Consider the following 6,916-nt stretch of genomic DNA (forward strand, 5'->3'; position numbering starts at 1 on the left):
TTTGAGTATTTTTAAAGTACTGACTTTTCAGCCTGATCTCACGAGAAAACGTAAGTATTTTACGTTTTGTCAGTTTAGTGGCTAATTCGTACGAGTTCAGTCGTTCGAAATTGTACGATTTTAAAAAGGAGGCGTGGCACCTAACCCCACCCCTAAACCCAACCGTCATTGGGGGATGAGTAAATCGTACTAAAATGTACGAATTAGATCGTACGAATTCATACGAATTAGCCACTAAATCAAAAAGTTACGAATTGCCGTGAGATTGTGTTGGACTTTTTCTAGTGGTTCAGATTTTTTCTAGTGGGCCAGTGGTTCAGATTTTTACTATCCCTGACAAAATTTTCACTGACCCCACCAAAAAAAATGTTAATAGCTGTTTGTTAGCCACATGTTTTAAATAACGTGTCCAAAAAAATCTGTGAATCGAGAATTTTTGCGGGTAAAAAAGGACAGGTGGGTGATGAAAAATTGGGCGGTTTTCCAATGCATGTGTTAGTTGTGTGCCTCACTTAAACATTCCCTAAAACACAAATATCTTTACAAATGAAAAACAAGTAAGGGATTAAAATGTTACAACAATTATTATTTTCTACATAAATATAAACACTGCCTGCATGCCGGGGGGCTTTTTTCAGTTTATTCACCACAACTTGCTTTTATATAATGTTGTTATTATTAGTAGCAGTATTATTTATTATATGCATAATTGCATATTTATATTAGTTTTATTAAAAACTAGCTTAGATTTGTCCACCTGTCAGGTTTTGGACCATATGGGGCGCAGGACGTGTGTTTGGATTTAACCACACTTTATTATTATTGTTCATTAATTTGTTTGCTGGAAATTAGAACTGAGTTTAGAAATAGTTTTGCGCTTAAACTAAATTAATTATGTATGCTAATGGATGTCTGTGCGTACAACACGTTTCCATATCCACGAAAGAGAGAAAGAGAAAGTAAAGGCCAACTGGAGGAGGCTCATTCTTTATCCTCGCGCTGCAGATGCTCTGTTTAACTGTTTTTTCGCTAGTGAAGCGTTCAGTTTTTACGCCATGTAAATAGCAAATGCGCCATGGTGCGACGTAAATGACTCTTAAAGGGAATGTGAGATGAGATTCTGATTGATTTATTCCTAAAACACACCCAGAACTTGGGCCAGAGGGAATCTGCGGACATTTTTCGCTATTTCTGCGGATAATTTTGGTAATAATCTGCGGATTTCTGCGGAATTATTTTGGGAGTATCATAACTAAAAGCTTAATATGTGAAATAAAAAATTATATATTTTTAACTTTTATTTAATGTTTAAAATGCAAATCCAATAAGATTCACTTTATTTGGTAAACAAAGCAAGTCTCTTATATAATATCTCTACTAAAAGACAGAAAATATTACTGCACAAACTGTATTGTACATAAATCAGATGAACATTTTCATATTAGTCAATAATATTACTGAAACTAATTTAAGAACTGAATAAATATAGATTTACACACATGTACTCGAGTAAATAAACAGAATTAACGATGGGCTAAAAATCTGCGGAATTCTGCGCAGCCCCTTAACTTTTCAGAATGCCTCAAACGCACCGCGAGTCACGAGAAAAGAACTGACCAATCAGCTTCATACTTTGTATGCATTATACATTTTGGTAGACTAATTACTTCAGACAAACACAGAACACCCAAACACTGCAGTGCTTTGTAATTGTCTCCATTAATAAAAGTTGTATCAGAGTTGCAGCAAGGTTTTGTCAGCTTGTCATCCTTTGAGAAAACGCCCCACACCCAACCCAAACTCATACCGGGCTGAGGTAAAATTGTCAAACGTTGACTGATCCGCGGTAATAAACATTTTGGGGACCACTAATTTACTATATTTTACATGATGTGAGTACTAATTCTATTCATTTTTATGAATATTCAGCCCATGTACTTTACACTTCATATTCAACAGATGATTTGAGAAAAAAATATCTGAATACCCTTTTAGCTGTTAAAGTATTCTACAATTTTACATCCAAGCAACTAATAAATGATTAATATTACAAAGCATTAATGCGAACAGCCTAAAACAGTGTTCGGATGCAGTTGTAGAAATGTCTCAATCTCACTGCATTAAGGCCAATTCACTGTAAACAAACAAACTGCACTGAAGCATGTGTGTTGTGGGTTGTTGTGGCAGTGTGAATTGGCCTTAACTAGACAACATAATAGCAAACTAAGTGGCACTTGTGCTCAAGGGTCTTTCCACTAATTTCCTTTTTCCTCATAATCTGTGCTAACTGCGCATTAATCAGCTGGTGTTTTGTGATGTTTAGTAGATTTAAGAAGTCAGGTGTCCTCAAGTTCACACCAGTGTGCGAGCAGAGGAACCGTGGGTGTCGAGATGCAAATTAACCTCGCATAATCAGGGCTTTTGGTAGCACTGGAGCACCAGCCAAAATGTAGGTGCACCCACCTAAAATTGAGAGAACCACTACTACAATTTTGATATTAACAGATTCATTGCATTTGAAAACAACACTGGTTAAAACTAACTTAAAAAACATCAAGAATAAGATAATATTGCTTGTTTTAAGGAAAAAACTCACCTAATTTTGACATTATTTCTGAAATAAAGACAATATTTTTTAATTGTCTAGAAAAGCTTTTAGATATTTGGACGGGAAGCGAGACAAAATTTTGCAGTGTATCGCCCAGGGTGATAAAAAGTCTAGAAACGGCCCTGACATAATGCACTGAAGTTTGACGACCACACAAAGTGTGACTGCAGTGTTCTCTTCATTTTGACCGTCCATCTGTGTGTGCATCTGTTCGTGTCTTTCTGCTGCAGACTATACTGGTTGGAGACAGTGGAGTGGGGAAGACGTCTCTACTAGTGCAGTTTGACCAGGGAAAATTCATTTCCGGATCCTTCTCTGCCACTGTGGGCATCGGATTCACGGTGAGCGGCACGATATTGGAAAAATCTGACATTGCGATATTTTATTATTATGCGATATATATTGCTATAAGGCTGCATGATATTGGAAAAATCTGACATTGCGATATTTTATTATTATGCGATATATAGTGTGATAAGGCTGCACGATATTGGAAAAATCTGACATTGCGATATTTTATTATTATGCGATATATATTGCGAAAAGGCTGCATGATATTGGAAAAATCTGACATTGCGATATTTTATTATTGTGCGATATATAGTGTGATAAGGCTGCACGATATTGGAAAAATCTGACATTGCGATATTTTATTATTATGCGATATATATTGCGAAAAGGCTGCATGATATTGGAAAAATCTGACATTGCGATATTTTATTATTGCGCGATATATAGTGTGATAGGGCTGCACGATATAGGAAAAGTCTGACATTGTGATATATAGTTTTTGTGCGATATACATTGTGATAGGGCTGCACGATATTGTAAATATCTGACATAGTGATATTTTGTAATTCTGCGATATATATTGCAAAATAAACACCATTTAATTTGATTTAGTCATGAGTGACGGCATTATAGGGTGTCTGCTTTTATATTTGCTGTCAGTTTCTTTTGCTTAGATTAATATTTGATGTTAGGGAAAATCGATTTGTTTAATTTGCTATTTATACTTTTGAATTTGCATTTCATTTTATACTTTAATTGCACTTAACCTGCAAATTAGAATAGAAACTGTATAAAAACCACAGTGGAGCACTAGTTTCTTAGTCTCTGTTGTGATGTGGTGATTTTTGACTGTTGTAGTTGTAAAACAACTGAAATCATGTAGTGTAATGACATGGAGCTGTAAACATGCCAGAACTACTTCAGCTACGCCTTTATATGGAAATAACGGTACACCTTACAATGCTCATCAGCCAATCAGAATCAAGCATTCAGCAGCCCTGTAGTATAAATGAGGAATATTATTATTATTATCATCCAATAACTCAACAGATAGAAGTTATTTATTCTATGGTCATCACACCTGAAATCACTGTTCAGTATTTCAGACATTGTAGTTTAGGACTAGTTTCTTCTTTTGTTTTGATGTGATTTATAACCATTGTAGCTGTGAAACGATCATTCAGCGTAGTGATATGGAGCCATAAACCTGCCGGAACTACTTTAGCTGTGCATTTATATGGAAATAATGGCACACCTTTGAATGCTCATCAGCCAATCAGAATCGAGCATTCAGCAGGCCTGTAGTACGTAAGCTCAACAGTAGTATAGATAATTTACCCTAGTAATCCCTCTGCACATGCTACACTCAAAATAAATAAATCAAACCAGTATTAATAGTAAAAATTCAAAAGGTGTGTGTTGCCTCTCCTTGTGTTTCTCTCTCCGACTGCTGAGTCTGACTGACGTGTAAATACCAGCAGCTTCTCTGTTGGCTTTGTTGTCTGGATTTGCTTTTCTGTCGTAAGTCCCTGCAGAGAGCCGATGAGTTTTTTCAACACACAGCATCTGATTACAATAATAAGATAATGATCATTTTACAGCGGGCTCTGATTATAATTGCAGAGAGATCTGCCTGGCCTCGGTTGGATCATCACTGTTTGTTGATTTCCAAGTGTTTTTTCTTCTTCTTAATATTTTGTAATTAGTCTCAGTGTGTGTGTGTGTGTGTGTGTGTGTGTGTGTATATATATATGTGTGTGTGGAGAGAGACATGTTTAATATGTGGTGCAGAAAATGAGTAAGTATTCTCCAGAAATACATGTACTCCTTTTTACAAATGTATTCCTCCGTTTAGAATTAAATACTAATATTAGGTGCAAAGACTGAATTTGAAGAAGCCTTGTACGAAATGAAAAACAAAACAAACATCTGAGAGTCCTTACAGCCTTTCTGCGGGATAAGATACTGCTAAATATGTTAAATAAATAACGTTAAACATTATTGATTGTTTATGTAAGTGCTGAGTGATATGTAAAGGGTTGTTTTAAGTCGGCTCTTTCGTAGATAAAGCATGATGTAGATATTAAACTCTTCATTACGTAGAGCATTTAATGAGTGTAATTCCTCCAGTCGATCAGTGGAGGGCGCACTAAACACGTGTTATTGAAGGAAAAGCTCACCCAAAATTGAAAATTCACTCACTGTTTACTCTCCCTCAAGTGGTTCCAAACCTTTATGACTTTCTTTGCTCTGTTGAATACACAGTGAGATATTTTAAAGAAAGCTGAAAACCTGTAACCACTGACTTACAGAGGAAAAAACAAATACTATGGATGGAAGTCAACATTTTTCAAAACATCTTATTTTTGTTTTTAACAGAAACAAAGAAACTCACTAACAAATCGAAACAAGTAAAGGGTGCGTGAATGATAACAGAATTTTAATTTGTTTATGGTGAACTATCCCTTTAGTGTGAAGCTCAATTAATTTAATTAGTCACGCTTTATTTTAATGTACAACTCTCGCTAATAACAAACCATTAACTAAGACTTTTAGCTCCATAAACTACTAATTTGATGCCTATTATTAGGTAGAAAAGTTTAGTTGGGTTTAGGTATTGGGTAGAATTAGGGACGTACAATAAGATCACACTTTATAAACAGTTCATGTCTTAATAATAGGCTGGTAATAAGCCAGCAGGCCTAGTAAATGGTAGGAATTGTTACTTAAACCAAAGTGTTACCAAACCATTGCGTTTTGGAAGTTGTATTGGAATCTGTTATTAGCAAATATGTTGTTTAATTTATTTGAGAGTGCGTTTTTAATGATGCTTAACTCTTAACTGAAACGACAACTTTATGAGGAGTTACTACTTCAGGATGTTTACATAAGGTACATTTCCATAGGATATGACGTTACCTTGGGATGAATTTAGTCAATCTCCATCTGAACTGACTCTGAATGTTGCGATATATCTGAGAGATGTCATTTTATTATTATTATTCAGCGAAACTTTCTCTCACAGAAACTAAAGAAGCGGGTGGAATGGCCGTTAAACTGAAACGAAATGGCGAAGTAGGCGGGGCTTGATCTCCCAGAATTGCTCTAATTGGCCAGTTACGATGTCCCTAAATTACTTTAGCTGTAGAATTTATATTTTTAATTCCAATGTGTTATTAAAATATCACTGTTCTGTCATAAATAATTCACACCCAGAGTTTAAAGAGATAGTTCCCAAAAATGAAAGTTTCCATTTACTCACATTCAAGTGGTTTCCCTTCAAGGGTTTCTTTATTCTGTTTAACACAAATAAAGATATTTTGAAGAAAAGCTGAAAATGTAACCATCAACTTAAATGTATTTAGCTTTCTTCAAAATATCTTCTTTTGTGTTCAACAAAAGAAAGAAACTCAAGCAGGTTTGGAACAAATACTGGATTAACTTTAAATTTTGGGCGAAGTGTCTCTTTAACATTTGGGTGTGAATTATTTATGACAAAATAACGATACTTTAATATGGCAATTATAAATACAAATTTTAAAGCCACATTCTAGAGATTTTCTCGTGAATAACCTATAAACAAGACAGTTTGTCACGTGACAAGTGCTACTTTTCACATCGGTGTATAAGATTGACCAATCACAGACGTCCGTGATGGCTTTTTTTTTCTTTAACTAGTTTAGAGGTTGTAAAACCTATTTTATACGTGTACCTCTGCTATCAATTCTTGAAATGCACAATATTTAAACGGTTATACATTGTGGGTTTCAGTTGCTTCTCAAATATAAATAAATTGTTTATAAATTATTACTAAGCCAAATGCAAAGTTCGCCTTCTGGGCCCTCAAGCGCCCCCAATAGGTAAGACGAATGTATGTCACAAAAAGAAAACACATTAGACTTGTTTTGTCGCTTAATAACAAACGCGACGCGACAAAACCGCGCCGCTCCTATTATAATGAATGAACGAAGTGAGCGCGCGCGCGCGGCACCGACAATTCGCGCACCATTATAATAA

Source organism: Danio aesculapii, chromosome 3, assembly GCF_903798145.1.
Source record: "Danio aesculapii chromosome 3, fDanAes4.1, whole genome shotgun sequence".
Lineage (NCBI taxonomy): Eukaryota > Metazoa > Chordata > Actinopteri > Cypriniformes > Danionidae > Danio > Danio aesculapii.